Here is a 22,841-nt window from a genome sequence, read left to right as displayed (position 1 = left end):
TAAAAAAAAAAAAAGAAATATTGCTTGTTGGGTTGTAAAAAGAGACTCACATTGTATAAATGATGAGCCTATGGCTGGTACATGTATTTTAGTCTCCTGACTCCAGGTCCTGTGCTCTTTTGCCAAGAAAATCTACAAAAATTATAAATAATTGTCTAGATCCTCTTTCCCTGCTTCCCTACCTCTTTCTCTCCTCTTTTCTTTCTTCTTTCCTTGCTTCCTCAGGTGTTCATTGGGGTCCCACAACGGGCCAGGCACTGGATATATTCTGTCATAGTGCCTTATCTTTGGGGAGATTTGATAGTCTTCTTGAAATGCTTTCCTCTTTGCCTTTTGGGACACCCATCTCTCCTGCTGCAGCATGGCTCTCTACCTGGGTGAAGGACAGGTGGGCAAACGGGTCAGAACAGGGGTGTCAGAGTCCCACTGGTGAGGCGAAGGGACTGTTAGGTTCCTATACAATAGACATTCTCCTTCTCTTCCTTCCTGATCATTCAGAGCAGCAATGTGCTTAGCTAAGGGCGGCCCCATATGAGATGAAAGTGTAAGTGGTTGAGTTGTTGGATGGCACTTTCAGGAAATCTTAAAAGGGAAATGACAGCTTGCTGAATTGTCCTGCCCTTTATTTCTTGTGCTTGTTGGGCATGTCTAAAGGTCAGGCCTTAGACCTCTTCTCTTCTCTAATACTCTCAGTTCCTAGGACTTTAAATGTCATCTCTAAATTGGCCACCTCCAAATGTGTGTCTCCAGCCCTGACTTCTCTCCGGAGCCTCAGATTGGCACACACACAATGGCCACCTCAACCTCTCCACGTGGATGACTAATAAGCAGCTCAAACCGAACTCGTCGAAAACAGAGCTTAATTTCACGCCTGAAACTCATCCTCCCCCGTTGTTTCCTTCTCAGCAAATGGCACCATCATTCACTCAAATGTTCGGGCCCAGATCCGGGAATCACACTGACCCTCCTCTTTTCCTCATGCAACACGTGCACGCCAGCAGCAACTACCCAAGCCTCTCCATCTGGCATCTGCTCCCGAGTTAGCACCTCTGCAATCCTTCCTGCTCTGTCACCTCCAGCTCTCACCTAGACTATGGAAGTAGCCTCTGAACACTTTTCCATTTATCTACTCTTGTCCCTGATAATCAATTCCCCTAACAGCATCTAGAAGGCTCTTTTAAAAAATATTCTTTCTCAAAACCTTCTCAAGTCTCCTATGAATCAAATTCCTCTCAAGGTCCTCTGGTGCCTGCTTGTCATGGAGGTTCCTCAGGGTCAACAGCTGTATCTCATTCATCTTTTCACATCAAACATAGAGACTGGCAGGTTGCAGATGATTTGTAAACATCTGTAGAAATGTTGATTGAATTCTGTCCCCTGTGCTAGGAAGAAAAAAATGATCTCTGCCCACCACCACCCCTGCCCCTCAAAAGAAAACATGGCAGCAAATGACAACATTGTCGGGTCTAGGAGGAAAGTCTTCTATGAAACTCTTCTGATTGCAACCTGTACTTCCCTACCCTATCTTGATAGCTTCATGGCAGTGCTTGGGTTATTTTTCCATCTTCTACACTTTGTGAGATTTCTTTTGAGTCCTTTTGCCTCTTTGGGGACACACTGTTGCTGGATATGAATAATTGAACACAACAAATTTGGATGATAAATTATGGATTACAGATGCTGAGTTATTTTGGCACTGTTGCTCTGTGTTGTGGCAACGCACTGGAATATTAAAATGTGTGTTTTAAATGATCTTCTGTTTCTTCTTGAAAAGAAAAGATAAGAAAAGAGAAAATCCACCATAGCCCAGAGCATCTGGGAAGATCGCCACCTGCTCCGTCTCTCCTGGGCCATGGTGGCAGACATCACGGGAGCTTGATGTACTCTGGGAACCAGCAGCATTTAACTGGGGGAACTTTGGAATAACCAGCACCGGGCTGGCCCTGATTACACACGCATCCTGTGTCCTTGGTGAGGGATGGGAGGATGGAGTTGGGTGTGGCTCAGGAAGAGCAGTGCCCCTTGGGCAAATCCCCACCTGCAGGCCTGTGTGATAGTGTCTGGCTGGGTATTTGCTGTAAGTTATTTAAAGTCCCCATCAAATACGTGCTATGGTTATAAAAATGTCCCATGTATTCTCTCTCCTGATGGAGACTGGTGTGTTTTTGAAATATGAGCCAATCGTTTAAGCCCAACCCCTAACACCAGACCATCATTGTAGGGACGGAGAGAAGGGGAGAGAAGTCTGAGGTGTGTATGCCTGTCAGCACTTTGAGGTCATGGCAAGTTCCCCAAACTAGCCCATGATGAAGTGAGAGGAAGACTCGTGTGTGTCCTGGGGTGACGTGGAGCAGCGAGTGGCATCTTGTCGCTGTCACTGAACACACAGGAAGGGGGTCGCTGAGCTCTGGGGAAAGTGCATTAACATTTCATGAGAAGGGGGGGTCTTGTCATATTTCAAGATCCTTGGACTGGGGACTGTTGGCAGGAAAACCCAAGCAGGGAGGAGTCGGGGACAGCCCTGGGAAGGAAGAGCCAGGCTCTGGTCCCTGGGAATGCCGGCCAGGAGCCCACGGATGCCTTCCTCTTTCCTGGGCAAGAGGGACCCAGTGGCCTGCTAGACTTGGTCCGTATGGGTAAGGGGGAATGGAGCATCTACAATTGGCCTTAGTTCACTCTGGTGGCTGCCTAACAGAATCAGAAAGTTCCGGGGTGAAGCTGGGGACTGAACCAAGCAAATGCTAGAAGAGTCACAGGGAACTCTCAGGGGGTGGCCAGGAGGGTGGAAGGCAGGGGCTCAACATGCGATTTAGACCCTGGGATACAGGGTAAGGAGCTCTGAATTGGCACCAGAAAACTACCTGTAATAAAAAAAATGTGCCCCTAAGGCTTTTTAATAAGGTTCTTGTAGAAGGGAGACGGGGAAGAACGGAGTCCACGATAAGATCTGGGTTCTGATTCAGGCGCTGCTACCGGTTTGGCCTGAAGGCTTTGGCAAGTTATTAACCTCTCTGAGCCACTGTTTCTCATTTGTACAATGGTGCTGAAAATCTACCTTTCAAGGTATTTTTTATTCTTTTTATATGTTTTTAAGTGGGCTCCACACTCAACGTGGGACTTAAACTTATGACCCTGAGATCAAGAGTCACAGGCTCTACCGACTGAGCCAGCCAGATGTCCCTCAAGGTATTTTTTTTAAGATTTATTTATTTACTTGAGAGAGAGAGGGAGAGAGAGCACGTGCACCAGCAGGGGGAGGGGCAGAGAGAAAGAGAGAGAATCTCAAGCAGACTTCAGGCTGAGCGCAGAGCCTGACATGGGGCTCGATCTCATGACGATCATGACGTGGGCCAAAACCAAGGGTCAGACTCTCAACTGACTGAGCCATCCAGGTGCCCCCCTCAACGTGTTTTTAAAAAACTATACTAAAATACCCACAACATAAAATTTCCCATCGTAACTATTTTTGAGTATACAGTTCAGAGAGGATAAGCACATTCTCATTTTTGTGACCATCACCACCACCCATCTCCAGAACTCTTCCCATCTTACAAAACTGACCCTCCATCCCCATTAAACACTAACTTTCCATGCCCCCACCCCGACCTTGGAAACCACCATTCTACTTTCTGTATCTAGGACTTTACTCTAGGGACCTCGTACAAGTGGAATCATACAGTATATGTCTTTGTGACTGGCTTATTTCCTTTATCAGGCAAAGTTCATCCATGTTGTAGCATATATCAGAATTCCCTTCCATTTAAGGCAGGATAATATTCCATTGTGTATGTATATACACATATATCTCCCATTTTGTCTATCCATTCATCCATTAGTGGACACTTAGATTACTTCTCTACCTCTAGGCTATTATAAATAATACTGCTATAAACATGGGTGTACAAATACCTCTTAGAGTCCCTGCTTTCAATTTTTTTTTTTTTTTGGTACATATCCAAAGGTGGAATTGCTGGATCATATGGTGATTCTACTTCTAATTTTTGAGGAACTGCCATACTGTTTTCCACAGTGGCTGCGCCATTTTTATGTTCTCACCTGTGGTGCATAAGGACTTGGATTTCTCCACATCAAAACCAACATTTACTTTCTAGTAGCCATCCTAATGGATGTGAAGTGATACCTTATTGTAGTTTCGATCTGCACTTCCTTAAGGATTATTGATGTTGGGCATCTTTTTACATGCTTGTTGGCCATTTGTATATCTTCTTTGCAAAAATGTCTGTTCAACTCCTTTACCCATTTTAAAAATCAGGTTGTCTCTTTGTTGTTGAGTTGTAGGAATTCTTTATATATTCTGAATATTAACCCCTTGTCAGAGATATGATTTATAATATTCTGAATATTAACGCCTTATTGGATATATGATTTGTAAGTATTTTCTCTTATTCTATAAGTTGCCTTTTCACTCTGTTGATTATGTCCTTTGATGCACAGAAGTTGTTAAATTTGATGTAGTCCAATTTACTATTTTTACTTTTGTTTCTTATGTTTTTGGTGTCATATCAAAAAAATCAATGCCAAATCTCTCGAGGTATTTTTGAAGATAAAATGAGATATGTGTGAAAGTCCTTGTAACTTATGAAGTAGTATAAAAATATTAAGAGTTATATAAGTACTCAAGTACTCAACATGCAGCCAAACCCTATAGGGATGCCTCAAAAATTATCAAAAAATTATTAGTCAAGATAGTAGATTGAAAATGCACATATTCTTTTTTTCCCTCCCTAAGCCTTACTAAAGAGACAATAAAAGGATTAAAAAAAACCTGCTTGAGATATAATTTAAATACAATAAAATTCACCCATTTTATAAAGTTTGAAGTGTTTTCATAAATTTGTACATTGCTATAACCACCATCACAATCAAAATACAGAATATTTCTATCACCCAGATATTTCCCTTCTGCCTCTTGACAGGCAATCCACTAATAACTCTGTTCCCAGGAAACCATTCATCTGCCTTCTGTCACTATAGGTTAGTTTTGTCTTTTTGAGACTTTTGTATCAAAGGAATCTTACAACATGAGGTCTTTTGAGTCTGGCTTTTTCCGCTCAGCATGGTTTTGAGATTCATGCAACTTGTAGCATATGTCAGTCATTCCTTCTGTTTTATTGCTGAATAAGATATCAGTGTGGATAAACTAAATTTGTTCACCTGGTGTTGGAGATTTTGGCTCTTACGAATATGACATTTTTGTACAAGTATTTGTGTGGATATATATTTTCATTCTCTTAAGTAAGTTGAAGTCATAAGGTAAGCTGGATCATATGGTAAGTGTAACTTTTAAAGAAACAGCGAAGTGGTTGTACCAGCACTGTACAGGAATTCTAGTTCTATTTTACTGCTAACACTTGGTGAGGCCAGTCTCTTAAATTTCAGCCATTTTTCATGGGTGTAATAATTCCTTGTGGTTCTAATGATCATTTCCCTGATGATTAATGATGTTGAGCATTTTTCATGTGCTTTGCCACCTCTCTATCTTCTTGTGTGAGATGTCTGTCTGTCTGACCTCTGCCCAATTGCAAAGGGTTGTTTTGTTTCCTTGTTGTTCAGTTGTAAGGAATAATTGCATATAATTATTTCTCAAATGTGTATGTTGCAGATATTTTCTCCAAATCTATGACTTTTTTTACATCTTTATTGAGGCATTACTGATATGTACCAAACTTCACATATTTGAAATTACAACTGATGGATTTTGACATAGCTATACACTTATGAAATCATTACTACAATCAAAGAAATGGGTATATCTATCACTCTTCAGAGTTTTTTTTAGATCACTTTTAAATGCATCCCTCCTGCCCTCTTTTGTATTGATCCAAATTTTAACTTGGCATAGCATTTATTTTTTCTACTTGAAGAATTTTCTTTTACATTTTTTGGTAGTACTGGTCTACTGGTGAAGAATTCTTGAAAATTTTATTTATCTGAAAAAGTATTTTACCTGCAATTTTTAAAGATGTTTTTCTGGGTAGAGAACTCTGACATTTTTTTTTTCTTTCAGCACTTTACCACATATTATTTCATTTTCTTCTGATTTGTGTAATTTCTAACAAGAAATCTGCAGTAATTCTTATCTTTATTACTTAATGTGTAAAGTATCTTTTTTCTCTGAAAGATTTTAATATTTTCTTTTCATCACTGATTTTCAGCCATTTGATTATGATGTGCCTTGGTGCGATTTTCTTTGTGTTTTCCTTCCTTGGGTTTTCTTGTTCTTGGATCTGTGGGTTTATAACTTTCATTAGATTTGGAAAAATCTTGGCATTTTTTTCTATCCCTTGCCCCTCCTCTCTGAATGGCAATCATTTGTATGTTATACTAATTTGCCAACAGGTCACACTGTTCATTGTTTTCAGTTTTTTCTCTCCCTGTATTTCATTGGATGGTCTTTTGTTGTTCTGACTTCAAGTTCACTCATCTTTTTTCTGCCAGGTCTAATCTGCCATTAATTTTTATCTCTGAAATTTTCATTTCAGACACTCTATTTTTTAGCTTTAAAAGTTCAATCCATTTTTTTATGTCTTCAAATTCCTGCCTCATTGTGTTTATATTTTTTAAATCCTGTATGTATTTTTAATATGCAAGTAAGTAATTAAAATCTTTGCCACTTTCATCCTCTGTCATTTCTGTTGACCATTTCTATTGACCTATTTTTTTTCCTGGCTTTAGATCATGTATTCCTGCTTCTTCACATGTCCACCCATTTGCTATTGAATGCTTTACTTTGTGAACTTTATGCTTTGGACTTAAATCTGCTCCAAAGATAAGAACTTGATTTTTTTTTTAAGATTTTTTTTTTATTTATTTGAGAGAGAGAGGGAGAGCAAGCAAGAGCACAAGAGCAGTGGGGGAGGGGGGAAGACTCCCTGCTGAGCAGGGAGCCCAGTGTGGGGCTCAAGCCCAGGAAGCTGGGATCTTGACCTGAGCTGAAGGCAGCCACTCAACCAACTGAGCCACCCAGGTGCCTCAGGAACTTGATTTTTTTTTTTTAATCTGCTTTTTCGCTTTATTTTTTTAACAAATCTAGAGTATCTTTTGTTCTAGGGCTAGTTTAGTCTCACTCATAAAAGCATTTCATTTTAAGGCCCATTTTTCTTTTAGGTTTCTCCACTTATGGGGACTCAATGATTTCCTGCCTCTGTGATTCCTGTATGAATTTTGGGAATTGCTCAATTTGTAGCATCCCAGGAATTTTTCTTTCCCCAAAAGTTGGTTTTGCATAGCCTAATGGAGTTTAACCCTATTTGTGTGCAGCTTGGCATTCTTACACTCCAAGAGGATCTCTGTGCAGATTCCTAGACTTTCTCCATATATCTCCTGGCCTTGCCAGTACTCTGTCCTGCAGATTCTTGACTCCTTGTTCTCTTTAAACACTGATTTCTGACTCTTCAACTTTGTGACATTACTGGGATCTGTTGGATTTCCCTCTGTGCATTGTAGGCTGCAAATGGTCTCCAGGCAGAAAGCTAGAACAATCACAAGTCTCACCTTGTATACCAGGTCTTAGGGATCACAGTCCTGCACTATTATTTCCAATGTTTAAAAACAGTAGTTTCATATGTTTTGTCCAGTTTTCTATTTTTTTTTCCTTATGGATAGAAGGTAACACAAATGGAATTCATTTTTCATGATCTGTGTGGTAGTGTCTTATTGCTGTAACAAGTCACCATGAATGCAGTGGCTTAACACAACACAAATGTATTATTTTAACAGTTCTGTGTGTTATGAGTCCAACATGGGTCTCATTGAGCTAAAATCAAGGTGTTGGCTGGCCTTATGACATCTTGGAAGCTCTGAAAACAATCCATTTCTTGCCTTTTCTAGCTTCTAGAGATCCCCTGCATTCCTTATGGGCTCCCTTTTCCATCCTCAAAGCGAGAGATGGTGGATAGATTCCTTCTCATGTTGCATCACTCTGACCTCCTCTTCTACTTTTTAGGACCCTTGTTGATTACATTGGGCTTACCTGTATAATCCAGGATAATCTCCCTATTTCAAGGTCAGCTGATTAGCAAACTTAATCCTACCTGCAACTGTAATTCCTCTTTGCCATCTAAACTACATATTCCCAGGCTCTGGGGATTAGGATGTAGACATTTGGGGGGGGACTTTTTTTTTCTCTTTTTTCTTTTCTTTTTCCTTTTTTTTTTTTTTTTTTTGCTAACCACAGTTGGAAAGCAGAGTCTGGAATTATAACATAAGCATAATTCCCCAGAAGGAGAGGAAGAACTGTAGAGAAGACAATGTCAACAAAATTTTGGAAGCAGGGAGGAATAGAAGATTTAAAGGTCTAGGAAAGGATAGTTTTTAGACCAGCAACAGAGCAAGCTGGGAAAGTAACTGGCTTAGCCTGCACAATCCTTAAGATACTCAGGAATTAGAGGTACCAGGTACGTCTGGTAGTATGGGCTGACGCAGGATGCTAAAATAAGGTATAATGACTGAGGGCCTATTCAAGAAGTAGTTAGAGTCCTAAACACCCTTTCGAACTCTGTTCAGTCAGTTCAGGTAAGTGTCCCCTTCAATGCTTGCACAAAGCATTGGGGTTTTATTCCCTAACCAGGTACCTTTCTTATTGAAATGGTTCAGCCAGAGTAAGCCCACCATGGACAAGCCCACCCACATGCTCAGAGCTGTCAACCAGACTTATAGTCCTTGCTCTTAAATGCCACCAAGGAGCCAAGGAGTACCAGATATCAGGGAACTTGCATCACAAAAGACAAATAAGCATGAAAACTAACAAATAAATACAACACAGCTTGAAGGATGCAGGTTTTAAGAAAGGGAAATATTCAAAAATTCTCTTTAGTACCATCAGAGATACTGGAGAAGATACTGAAACTGTGAAATAGAAACAAGGTGTCCCCCCACCCCCATGGAAAAAAAAATCAGGAAATAAAAATTTAAAACAAAAACAAATGGTAGCAGAAAATTAAAACTCAAGAGAAAGGTTTGAAGATAGACTTACAGAAATGTCACAGAAAGTAGAGAAAAAGAGAAGTGGAAAACACGAATTCTGGCTTAAAAGGACCCATCTGGTACCCCTCACAATGAATGAAAATAAACACTCATCCTAGTGTACTAACGAGAAATTTCAGAACTGGGGACAAATAGAAGATTCTATACATTTTCAGGTGGGGAGGGGAGAACCTGGGCACATTCAAAAGATGGGACATCCAAATGACTCAGCAATCTCAACAGCAACACCAGAAGCTACAAGAAACTAAAGCAATGCTTTCAAAATTTGGAGGAAATAATTTCAACCTCAAATTCCATATTAGCAAACAATCAACCTAGCATGAAGATTAAAAGCTATGTATTATATTTTATATATTATATAAAAAGAATAAGACAACTATGGGTTGGAGAGTCCTAACATTGCTCCTTAGCAGTTCTCTCCCAAATTACCAACATTTGTATTGGCTTGAGCTTCCAATTCTGCAAACTACACTCTAGACGCCTGGTCAGGGAACTCCAGCGGAGTTCTCCCCTTCGGGACCAGAGAAATGAGCAAGTCAGCAGGAAATCTGCAGCCAGGTGGCGGTCCAGAGGTGAGATGCTTTGGATTTTGTAGCCGCCTCAAATCAGAGCACAGAGCTGTCTCCTCTGTCTAAGGCAGACCCCCAAGTCTGCATGAGTCTGGGCCTGGAGCTAGAGGGGATAGGTTGACTACTTGTGAGCCACCACCATGGCTGTGTCCCATCCGAAACCTCTCCTACCCTGCCCACACTGTCACTCCAGAGACAGAAGTACTCAGATCTCCTCTCTCAAAACCTCTGCTGTCCTAAGATACTAGTCTGCTCCATAATGATTTCTTTACCTGTTTGTCTCCATGCTTGCTAACCCCACTGCAGAAGGTGGCATTCTTGAGGGTAAGGACCTCATCTTGCTTTTCTCTGAATCCCTAGCCCCTAACACAGACCGTGGTAGTTGGGGCTAGCCATGAATGGGCCTTCATCTGAAAAAATCCACCCATTATTTGTCCCTTCTTTCAACCTTGGCACGCATAGTTCTGGGACAACAGTAGACAAATTAGACAACGTTCCTTGGACTTACATTCTAGAGAAGGAGAGAAACAATCGAACATAACTAACGTGGGCACTGGGCAAATGCCCACGTGGCCCTGGGATAGTCTGACCTTGTGCTGGAACAGAGCTCGGTGTTCTTGCGGCTTGTCAGCCATAAACAGGGGTCCTCACTGTCATCTGTCACTCCGTTAGTTTAGAATCTTCCAGCAAGGAACCTGTATAGGTATATTTTAGTGCAACTAATATTCGTACCCATGAGCAAACTATTGAATATGCAGGAGGAGTATGATTTATCCCTTAAGGGACTTGTTTTCTGTTTCTAAGAAAGAGACATAAAAGATAACATTTTAATAAAATGTAGAAAGTTCTGTCTGTGCTAGAAACCAAGGTGCTGAGGGGTGTAGAGGACATTGAGAGAGGACTTCCTCGGTCTGGCCTCATCAGGATACCTGTCAGCTCTGCCATCACAGACAGGAAGACAAAACCCTCAGCGCCTGCCCAGGAGTCCTCAGACGGGGCGGACAGAGACTGGGAAGCTGTTGGGCAAATCTCGGGGCTCCTGGCTTCAGGGCTCTCCACAGTTCCATAAATACCGACAGGTCTGTCACGGAGCAACGCCGTGAAGTAGTTTCAACATGCCTGCTGAAGTCCTCGGCCCCGCTCTCCCCTCCCCCGCCACACCTCAGTCTCCTGCTTTTTTATGCTCCCTTACTCCCTCCCCACCATGCCTTGTCCCCCTAAAGGCTACTGGTCTTCCCATCCTGGCTTGTATCTCCCTGCACTCTCTCCTTCATACAACACATGCACATCTCTTTAGGGAGCTGTATAAGGCAAGGTCTTGTTTGTGTAACTGGGATGTTGTACAAGCAGGACCTGTGGGATAGGGTCCAAGCATGTTCGTTTTTAATCCTCCACTGTCCCTTTAAAATGCATTCAGTGGAGGAATTTTGTCCCCTCCTAATGGTTAGAGACTCCTGCAGTTCCGTGGCTGTGCTTGGTTCATGCAGAACTAGGAAGCCTTAGTCATTTTACATGGCAAAACTCAGTGTCTGATAAAAAATCAGAATATCCTGTTTAATGCATTATTAATTCAAAGTGCAGATTTCTCCTGATTCTCCCCCAGCTCATATCCTTCTCAGGTGGGAGGCAAGAAGGCAAAGAGGAGTGGGGGATGTTCTTACTTGGCTGGTGCTCTTGGCTATTGTTCACTTGTTCTGGTGGCTGTTTAAAGTGGCCTCTTGATCTCCAGAACATCCCTGTAGGTTCCTGGGAGGCCTCCCCGTTCACTCATGTGATTGCAACCCTACAGCCCAGGTGAGGAGGTTCTTCTCTGAGTGGCTGTTCTCACTTCCCCTCGGCATCCGATTCCTAGCCCCCATCCTCACAGACCATCTGCAGCAAGGGACCACTCACTTTGGGGACCACCTTGTGGACAGGATTCCTTTTCAAAAATTCCAAGCGAGGATGCCTGGGTGGCTCAGTCAGTTAAGCGTCTGCCTTTGGCTCAGGTCATGATCCCCGGGTCCTGAGATCGAGTCCCACGTCGGGCTCCCTGCTCAGTAGGGAGCCTGCTTCGCCCTCTACCCTTCCCCCCCTGCTTAAGATCTCTTTCTCTCTCTCTCACATAAATAAATAAAATTAAAAAAACTTTCGAGCAATATTCCTCTTGGAGGCTCCGCCTCTGGTGCTGGGCTTCTTACACCCTGGTCCCTGTCCTAGAGGATTGCACGTTCTTCCCAGCTACTTCTCTTTCTTCTCTCTCCCTCTGCCATGTCCCCTCCAGGCCAATGGCCAGGGTCTTAAGTGGCTTTGGCATTACACACAAAATGCAATGTGAATGGTGTTCTCTGGGGCTGTGCCAAGGGCTGAGGCTGCGTGGGCGTGTGCTGGGCCCAGTGTGTGTGTTTCTCGGTTCCTGGAGGCAGATAATCGGGGCCCCTGAGGGTCTGTTGAAGCTGGCTCTCCCTAGGTGTGAGGCAAAAAAGGTGACCCTCTCAGCGCCCTCTTCTTGAAATGGGGGAATGGGACTCACCCAGAGGCGGCAGCTTTCTCCCAAGAAATCACTTTACAAAATCCTCCCCTTCTTCATGAGTCCTCCTCAGTTTTGTAACTTTTTAATACCTTCCTTGTGGGGTTGTTATTTAACGGACTCTTGACCTCTGATATTTAACAATTGAATGTATATGACACAGCTCCCTATTTAACATTTTGTTGCACGTATGTGTTTGTTCTCAGTGAAATCCAATTATTACACTGTAACTTGCCCTTTTCATTTGTCAGTATCATGTCTGTCCCTACAGGTCCATAAATATAGACTACATTCTATCTTTTGCACAAAGAGATATAAATATCTAAAGGAATTTATGTAAATGGCAGGGCTGGTCCCACTAACGTGGGACAAACAAGGTGGCCAGGTGGCAGAACTTAAGGAGGTGCTCATGTCAAGGTCAAGCCCATTACACTTTTTGTCTTTCATGCAGCCCTTTTATTTTTAGGAGGCAGTGTATTATAAAGAGCACAGACTCCGGAACCAGGTTGCCCAGGTTTGAATCCTGACTCTACCACTTGTTAGCTGTGTTAACTCTGGCAACTTTACTTTCTGTACTTCAGTTTCAGGATCTGGTAAATGGGTCAGTAATAGAATCTAACAGTATTTACCTATATCTATCTATCTATCTATCTATCTATCTATCTATCTATCTATACCAATAGATATAAAATAATGTTTATATATTTAATTTATATATGTATATAAAATTTGGAGAGAGAGAATATATGTATATATAAGTATATGTAAGTATGTACATATATAGACTCTGTGTGTGTGTGTAGAGAGAATACAGACACACATATGTGTGTATCTATATCTGTCAGTGTCTGATACCTCAAAGACCTATATCAGTGCTAGCTATTTTGATTATTATTACTGTTAAATATACTTGCCTAATCCTCCTCTCTGTTCTTCCCCCCTTCAACTGCATGAGTTCCCCCCTGACCCCTCAAATGACAATTCATGTTAACAACTTGAGAATGTTCTCTTAAAAAAAAAAAACTTTGTGCTCTGGGCGCCTGGTGGCTCAATCGGTTGAGCACCCGACTCTTCATTTCGGCTCAGGTCATGATCTCAGGATTGTGAGATCAAGCCCCTCACTGGGTTCCATACTCCAGGTGGAGTCTGCTTGAGAATTCTCTCTCTCTCCCTCTGCGCCTCCCCTGCTTGCACTCTCTCTCTCTCTAAAGAAATAAACAAAATTTTTAAACAAAAACAAAAAACCTCCATGCTCGTTGACATATCAACTTTGTCATATATTAAATTCTCATTTGAAATAAAAATCTACTTCTGGACCATTTTTTCTAACAGATCTATTTGCTTATTCCTATGTCAATATAATACTGATTTGAGTACAGTAACTTTTAACTATGTGTGGACGTTTAGAAAAACAAGGCTTCATGTTTTTCTTCCAAATTTCTCTTGGTTATTCTCAGCTATTCGTTCTTCCAAGTGAACTTTAAGATAATTTTATCCAATTTCAGGGTGAAGAAAATTTTGTCAACATTCTCATTGAAATTATAAAGTTACTTAACAATGATACAGGAATTAATTTTTATGATATTAAATCTTCCTATCCATAGAAAGACATATCTGTTCCCTTATTTAGAACTCATTTTATATCTTTCAAATACATTTTAAGGTTTTCTTTATAGAGATACAATGCTTTCATCATTATATTTATTTGCGTGAATTTTACAGATAGCTTTTGTCACTATTATGAACAAAGTATTTTTTACTATTTCTTTCTCTGTATGAAAAGCAGCATATTAATTTTTGTATACTCATCTTACATATAGCTACTTTGTTAAATTCCTTACCTAGATAAAAAAACTATGTCATCAGCAAGAGACAATTTTATTTTTCCTCTCTTAATATGTATTCCAATTATTTCATTTTCTTGCCTGATTGCATTTGCTAAAACCTCCAAGGCACTGTTCAAGGAAAATAGCAGAGCTGTCATCCTTGTCTGGTTTCTGATGGTAATTGAAATGGTTTCAGAATTGCTATTTAGGATGATAGTGAATGAGACTATAAACAGCCTGTAACATATTTAAGTTGATTCTTATCCTTATCTTGTTTAGAATTCTTTTGAAAAATGGTGGCTGAACTTCATTAACTTTATTAACCTTTTCAAAGTCTATTGATATGACCACACGGATCTTCTCTTTTAATCTGTCATGGCAATCAACTTCATGCATACATTTCTTGATATTTGGACCACCCCCACATTTCTAGACTAAAACTTACTTGGTCATAGTGTATTTCCTTTGATACATTGCTGTATTTTATTTGCTACTACTGGATCATAATTTCTGTTTTTATATTCATAATGAGACTGGGCTATAGTTTTTCTTTCTGTACTCTAAAAGATTTTTGTGTTAACTGTATAAAATAAATTAGAAAACCTTTTATCTTTTTCTATATATGGAATAATGTAACTATTACTGGAATTATCTGTTTTTTAAAAGGTTGGATAGAACCCAACTCTAAAGCCATCTGTTTTCAGTAGCTGTTTTAGTGATAAATTTTTATTCACCTTTCCTGTCTCTACTGTGGTAATTGTGTATGTAAGTTTCCCATTTCTTCCTAATTTTGTTATTATGTATTTCATTGAAAATCAGCCATTTCCCCTAGAGATTTCCTTCCTTCCTTCCTTCCTTCCTTCCATCCCTCCTTCCTTCCTTCCATCCCTCCTTCCTTCCTTCCATCCCTCCTTCCTTCCTCCCTTCTTTCCTTCCCTCCTTTTTCCTCCTAAATTAGGTTCAAGAAAATTAGTCATTTATTAGTCTCTTCAAAGACCAGATTTGGGAATTATTTATCCTTTCAAATTTTTGTTGTTGTTGTTTTCTATTTAATCCCTACTTTATATTTTGGATGATTTTGCTATACTTTCTTCCTCCTTTTGATAGATAAATACAACCTCAATTTTTAGATTTATTTTTTTAAAGGCATAAAAAGTTTTTGCTATGTGCAGAGATATTTGCAGAAAGTGTAATCCTTTACATTGCTTTCTAGAACATTTATACTTTTTTTTCTAATTTTATTGACTTGTGACTAGATAAAATGGCTTGTGAAAGTTCTACTTTTTCTTTGTGATTTAAGGATTCTATTGAGGCCAAAAGTTCTACTTCTTCTTTGTGATTTAAGGATTCTATTGAGGCCAAAAGTTCTACTTTTTCTTTGTGATTTAAGGATTCTATTGAGACCAAGTGAGAAAAGACACACCTTGGTATATTTTGTTTATTTTTGCCTTTACATTACCAAAATTGAGGTCTTTGCTTTGATTCTGTTTTTATCTGGTTAGTGAATTCTCAGGTGGTTCTTGTTGGATGCAATATATACGAGTTTGCCCATTGGACTTAGACTATATGACAGCCCTAGGTGTGTGGGTGATATATACACCAATTTCCTGCCAGTTCTCAAATATAGTTCTTACACAGTGACCAGAGAATAATAGCTGGGAAGAGGATTCTTGGATTGCAAGTTTTTTTTCTTTATAGTCCATAGGCATTAAATTACCATAGTCTAGTCTCTAGACAAAGTAAGAAATCTGCTACCAGTCTGAAACTCTTTAGAAATAGCTTGTCTGTACTGTCTGGAATCTTGTATGATTGTTTCTCTAGCCTCCAACCTATTTTGCTTCAGTTGTTCCTCTTCTAGACTGTCTCCATTACCCTAAGAGTGCATTTCAAGGTAGAAGGCCAAGATGAGAAAAGTCCCTTAAGTGCTATCAGGGAGAGGGTTAGAATTTCTAGCCTGGCTTAAGCAGCTGAAAGCTCTTGGCTAGATTGCTGTCCGAACCCCGGCCCTGCAGTTCATGAGAATGGGGTGTGGGATAGTTTTTAATAAACATTTGTTGACAGACAGACTCACTATAAGGCTGTAGGATCTGCCACAATCACCAACAAACATTACTTTGGTTTAACAAGTTCCATATGTCACAATTTTCTCTGCTGGCTCAGAGGAACACTGCCAGTTCCTGATTTTAGGTAAGATCAGGCCATGCCTTTAGAGATAGGCTGATGGAAGGTCTAAATATGAATTATTTTTCATAAACATTCATGGAACACGCACAAATCATAAATGTACAGCTCAGCGAGTTATCACAATCAGAACACACCCATGGAACTACTGCTCACAAGAGACAGTGCATACCAGTTCCCCACATGCTCCCATATTCTCCTTCTGATCACTACCCCTTCCTCTCACATGATAGTTCTGCCTGTGTTTTGACTTTTATATAGAAGAAATTGTTTTGTATGTCCTCTTTTGTGTCTAGCTCCTTTTGCTCAACATTATGCTTGAGAGATTCCTCTATGCTGTTTCTTGCAGCTGGAGATTGTTCATTCTCATTGCTGAATATACCACCATTGACTCATCCACTCTACTGCTCACGGACACTGGGTTATTTCCAGTTTTTACTATTACGAATAATGCTGCTATAGATACTCTAAGAAATTTTCTCACTTCGTGTTTCTACCTGAGATCCCAATTAGAGAAAGAGAAAGAAAGGCATCACGCTCATTTCTCACTCGCATACTTTTAAATTCCACAGATCTTAATTATGGATTGAATGTTTCTATCACCCCAAATCACATGTTGAAACCCTATGCCCCGATGTGATGGCATCTGGAGATGAGGCATTTGATAGGTGATTAGGTTCAGATGCGGCCATGGGAGTGGAGTCCTCATGATGGGCACAGGCAGAACTTGGGAATGGACTGGACTTGGATAACAAGATGGGAAAGAGTCAAAGATCGACATCAGGTCAGCACCTAGGGGAGTCATAACATCATTGTCGGAAATACAGATGTCAGGAAGTGGGGAGTTTGGGGAGTGAGGGTGACCAGAAGTTGGATTTTAACACCCTTCAGAAAAAAGAAAGCTGGGAACTACACTATTTTACTTATTTTATAAATGGGAAAATTAAGTCAGAGAAAGATGAGTCAACCTGTCCTCAATAAAAACACTAATTCCTAACAGGAGCTGATGTGAGAATTAAGGACTCCTGACTCCCCATCAGGGCATGAAATGAACTGCCATCTTAAAGGACTTCCATTGTTTTCTTTCAAAGGATGATGACACTGAAGATGTATTTCACTGTCCCCTCCTTTCAAAAGTGCCTCAGTTGCGGCATAGCCTTGCCCATGGGGAAGAGAAGACGGTCTTTCAAGAAAGCAATAAAAACATGAGGTATGGTGGCATCTGGAAATCATTTACCAATTAGAGGAGGAGCAACTTCCGGGAGCCGACATGGAGCCCTGGAAGGAATAACAGGTCCAGCAGAAGGTGTGCGGTTTGGGGCCTTGAGTTGGTGATTTGGTCAGAGCTGGGTCATCAGCCCTAAATTGGGGACCCTCAGGGGCACCCTCTGGGAAGCCGCTGCAGCTGGAAGAGGCTCGGGCACTGCGGAGGGGCTGACTGCGTTGCCCGCACTTGGGGAAGCAGCCCAGGGAATGTAGGCAGCCAGAGGTCAGCGCGTGGCTGGCCACGCGGATCCGCCACGGATGGAGAAACATCTGGCGCACTGAGGGCTTTGCCCCCTTCACCCTCCAGCATCTTACCAGAGCTGCACATTTGGCACTGATCTGAGGGATTCAAGTTTTGTTTCCTGGGCCCGTCCCCTGGAGAAGCATCATTGGAAGCCGTGGAGTCAGGGATAGAAAGAGAAGGCTGAGCACAGAACCTGGGAAATAAAAAAACTGGCAAGTTGACACTTACATGCTGACGTTCCCCCTCTCTCCTTCTGCTGCCATTGTTCCTCACGCTGTCACCTCATACACCCTCGCCATGACGTGCATATGACCTGCCATGACCTTGCCTCTTCCAGGAAGCCCTCTCCGTGTGCAACGTCCTCCTTGCTCCAACGCGCTCTGCATCCCGCCTAGCACGTTGTACTCTGCTCATCTATCTACAGATCTGTTCCTCTGCCTGGATTCTAATCTCCTGAGGGCAGGGACTCCGCCGTATTCATTTCTGTTTAGTCCACACATCTCAAGTTCTCCACACTCCTGGTTCAAATGACCATAAGCCAAGCCCCCACTGTGTGTGCATGGATGAAGCCTGAGCCCCCCAAATGCTCTGCGCCTCCCCCAACGTCCCTCTTCCTCTTGCTCCAGGTGCTGCTCTGAGTGATTCTGTGCTAGTGGATGTCCTGTCCTGTCTCTTGTCCCCCACGCCTCTACCCCCCAAGCCTTTGATTCTACATAGTCCAGCTAACAAGAACCCATGGTGTCCAATGACATTTTCTTAAACATTGAGGGTGACATTGGGTTAACATCAACCTAGGAACAGAAAGCTTCAGAAAACCAACCTCTCCAGGTCGAATATGGATGCTCCTGAAGTCCTCCCACCTTGCTTTGTCTCTGGGTCTCTTCCTCTGACCATCAGTCTTCTCGATTCTGGCTGGCAGCCATGCTCTCCGGGATCCGCTCCAGCCCAAACAAGAATCTCCCATTTAAACCACCCCTCCCTGATGCTGCAGACACTGGAATATCTTCCCATTACTGTGTTATCCTCCCACAAGACCAAGGATGATGGTCTCTTTGTACAAATGGGCTGAGCAGTTCTGCGCCTCTCCCAGTTCTGTGCCTATGCCCCCTGCCGTACCTTTGCAGAAGCAAGAAGTCCATTTAATGGATTCAGCGGTACCCCCCCCTTCTCTGTGGAGGATACATTCCAAGATGCCTGAAACTGTACATAGTCCCAAACCCTATATATACTATATTTTTTCCTATACATACATACTTATGGTAAGATTAATCTATAAATTAGGCACAGCAAGAGATTAACTACTACAATAATAAAATAGAACAATATACCATAATAAAAGTTACATGAATGTGGTCTCTCTCTCTCTCTCTCTTAAAATATCTTATTGTCCTGCGCTCACGCTTCTTGCGATGATGAGAGATGATAAAATGCCCACATGATGAGATGAAGCGACGTGCGTGACACAGGCAGGTGACGTAGCATTAGGCGACTATGGACCTTCTGACGATAGCTTGGAACATCATCTGCTTCCAGACTGGTTGACTGCGGGTAACTGAAACCACGGAAAGCAAAACCCTGGGTAAGGGAGGGTACTGTATTCCAAAGATGTGCCATCCTTACAGGACAGGGGCCGGCTGCAGTTCATAAACCACAACTTCCCCATCTTGTGTTTTTTCTCCATCATATTATTAAATTCAGAGCACTTAACAAGGTTGTCTGGGACATACTAAGTACACAATGATGTTGGTTGATTGAATTGATGAGCCTAATTTCCTTCATTATTCAATTTTGGTGGAAGATAAAACAGTATTTGTAACTTGTTTAATGAAATAATTAAGAGAGAGTGGCTGCACAAATAGTGGGAAAGTTTTACGTTTATATCTTCTGACTTTGGCATTTATTGAAGCTGGCCAATTGATCATTTTTCAGCAGGCTATAAAAATGCAGTTTATGTCCTCAAAACCAATAAGCTTGTCTGATCCAATTCAAAGAGCCCAGGCAGAGAGTGGGGGTCAGGAAAAGGACCATGACAGACATAGGGTTAGAATTCCCTGTCTAAACCGTGGGAAGCTGGGCCTGGCCACAGTTGCGGGGCGTGGGGGTCGGGGCTGGACGGCATTCGCCCATGAACCAGAAAACAGAGCAGAGGTGAAATCAAGAAACAGGAAAATAGAGTAAAACTTTAGTCAAAGCTAACAGGGTGTCTGAGCCAGTGAGACAGCTCTAGGTAGATCACGGGACAGTCTCTGGTACCCAGAACGCAAAGACTGAGGGGGTGAGTGGGGAGTCAGAACCTCATGAGAGCCTGGGGGCTGGCTGCTGGGCTGAAACCAAGGGTATTTGCCATGGAGCAGCAAGGACCCAGAGGCCAAGAGAGCTCCAGCTAGTGTCAACCAGAAATGAGTGCTCAGAGTTGGCTTGAAAACTCCGGCAGGCTGCCAAAGACTGGGACAAAACCCAAGTGTCCACAGATAGGAGGATGTACACATAAAGTGGGCTTCACACAACACAGCAACGGAATGACCGAAGTCCAGCTGTGAAAACATGGCCGTTCCTCCCCTACTGGATCCCGAGCAAAAGAACAAGGACACAATGGAGTATGTCAATGGAATTCCATTTATTCAAAAACAGGCAAACAGAGCCTTACCTCTTAGATTTTAAACACATAGGTGGTAAAACTATAAAGAAAAAGGAGGACCTTATTAGACTAAAGAAGATAGTGAATTACCTCCAGAGGGACTCTTCACAGGGTGGATAATACCCTATTTCTTCACCTGGCTGGTGGTTACAAGAGTGTTTGCTTTGTATTTATTAAATTGTCCACATATGTTTTGTGCGCTTTTCTTTGTCAATGCTCTATTTCATAACTTTTAAAAAAGTGAGTCAAAGAAATCAAACAATTTAAAATTCTGCAACCAGTCCTTTTAAGGGAGGGTTCCAGTCATTGCTTCGCTCACCATCCATACCGGCCAATTTTGGCAGGCTCCCCACAGGCAAAACCTGCAGGCTTCTTGGCCCATTTATTCAACCAACAAACACATACCAGGAGCTTACTATGTGCTGGGTGCTGTGCTAGCCCCCGGGGGTTCAGGTCTGCTCCTTGCTCCCGTGGCGTCTGAGTGAAGAGAAAATTATGATACATAAGGCTTCCCTTTCCGCCTAGAATTTCTGGAAGCCCAGAGCTGAAGTTTGGTCTTATTTTTGGTAGCTGTCCCTATCATAGATTTTTGGATATAATTATCTCCCCACTCCCTCCCGTCTGCACCCCTTGCTTCATTATACAAGCTAAGTTTTTACTCATTAGTTTTGCAGGATCTGCCACATTTTACTGGAAGCCACTTCAGATCCTTTCGGGTGGTAGTCAGAGAAAATTAGTGAATAGCGGGAAGCCCCTGGCTCTCCTCTTGTCCTGCTCCCTCTTTGCTCACGCCGGGCCCCTCCTTCTCCACTCTGCCCTTCCCCGAGCCTCGGCTTGCCCTTTCTGCCCCTCTCCATAAACCTCCACCCAGAAAGCAGTGCCCGATACTTGAGACATTTGGGGGGACACTCTTACTTTTTATACCTGTCACATTTTCCAATCCCTCAGTGTCAGAAGCCAACATGTGAACAGGCCTTCTTTCTCTTATCCGTCCCCCTCCCCCACCCCCCACCCCCCACCAGCAGAGTAAAGACTTTGGAAAGGTGAGCGGTGAGCTAGAATAGGAGCAGAGTTAATCCTGGATTTGTAGGCTGAATGCTTCCATTACCCCAGCAATAACGGCCTGGAGAGGGCCCTTCAAACAGAGATACACTTTAATTTACCTTTTTGAAACACCCTTCATCAGCTCCCAGAACACACTTCACGTTGCTAAAAGATATGCTGGCAGGAAGCGTATTTCAACGGACCAGGAATGCCCGCTGACTTCTGCTGTGGGAGGAGAGGTTATTTAAAACGGCGCCCCCCAAATGAATGTGCTGACTGGACCCCCGGGCTTGCCTGGGGAGAGGGCACTGGGGCCACTGTGATTAGTCCAGGGCTCATTACAGCTTTTCTGGCATCTTCCCCCAAGGACTTGTGAAGGGAGGGGGTGCTTCAGACACGACACCAGGCTTTCTTTTATTCCCTTCACGTGATAAACCTATGCAGGCATCTTTGGAATGTGACCATGCCAAGGATCCTGTTCCCTTTATGACTCCACCAGGCTTCTGGGCCATTTCCAAGACATTATCCGGAGAGAGAAAAATGTTCAGGGAGCTGGACCAAAAAAAAGTGCCTTCATTACGTTTAGAGCCATTTTCAGCATGATTGAAATAAGTTTGGGCTGTTGTGGGGAAATGGGCTGAGAGTTCTGTGCCGTATGGCTGGACCCTCTGAGTTGGAAGAAGATGCATTCAGAACGACAGTGTCAAGTCCTGAAAATGTGTGCAGCTTCCCCCAAACCACAAACCCTCTAGTGTTCCTGCACACGCACACACAAATGCACACACACACACACACATATATGCATACACAAATGCCCACACTCAGGCCCATGTTCAAACACACAACCCTCTGCCTAAATGGATATATGGACACAAAGGTCAGAAAGAGAAAGAGAAAGGTGGGAAGGGTATAATAGGAAAGACACTTTTAAGAAAACAATGCCTTTAGTACGAATATCCGGAGAAGAGTAGTAGATCCAGAGTTTACGGGTTCTCTATCATAAAAAGAACGCACTTCCACCATGATAAAATCACATCCAGAGTTTTGGAAGAGGTTGGGGCAAGCGTGCGCTGTGAGGCTTTAGTGATTTTATTTATTATTTTTATTTTATTTTATTTATGATTTTATTTATTTATTTATTTATTTTGAGAGAGAGAGAGTGTAAGCTGGGAGAAGGGCAGAGAGAGAGGGAGAGAGGGAGAGAGAGAATCTCAAGCAGGCTCCACGCACAGCACAGAGCCCCATGCGGGCCTCTATCTCACAACCTTGAGATCATGACCTGAGCTGAAATCAAGAGTCGGATGCTTAACCAACTGAGCCACCGAGGCGCCCCTCGTTGTACTCTTTTTATTCACATATTTTAAAGCTCTTTTATTAGATGCATGCATATTTAGTATTGTCATGTCCTCTTGAGGAATTGATTCCTTTATCATTATGAAATAATCTTTTTATTCATGATAACAATATTTCCTCTGAAATCTATGTTTAATATAGGGAATCTAGCTTTCTTTTGATCACTGCTAGCCCCATTTATCTTTTTCCATCTTTTTAACCTAAT

The 22,841-nt window shown here is 42.2% G+C and overlaps 1 long non-coding RNA gene across 1 annotated transcript; it reads right to left on the bottom strand.

Annotated features, from left to right (window-relative positions):
• Positions 1-13,722: 13,722 nt before the first annotated feature.
• Positions 13,723-22,186, bottom strand: LOC145722224 (uncharacterized). The gene is made up of 4 exons (XR_014146332.1): positions 21,403-22,186; positions 18,422-19,153; positions 17,673-17,794; positions 13,723-16,883 (listed from the first exon to the last, which is right to left on the bottom strand). It is a non-coding gene; the product is annotated as an uncharacterized LOC145722224 (long non-coding RNA).
• Positions 22,187-22,841: the final 655 nt, after the last annotated feature.

The sequence above is a fragment of the Leptonychotes weddellii genome, chromosome 6 (genome assembly GCF_054177405.1).
Source record: "Leptonychotes weddellii isolate Sample4059 chromosome 6, ASM5417740v2, whole genome shotgun sequence".
Taxonomy (NCBI): domain Eukaryota; kingdom Metazoa; phylum Chordata; class Mammalia; order Carnivora; family Phocidae; genus Leptonychotes; species Leptonychotes weddellii.
The sequence above is the reverse complement of the archived record's forward strand: the minus strand, read 5'-3'. Positions and strand labels throughout refer to the sequence as shown.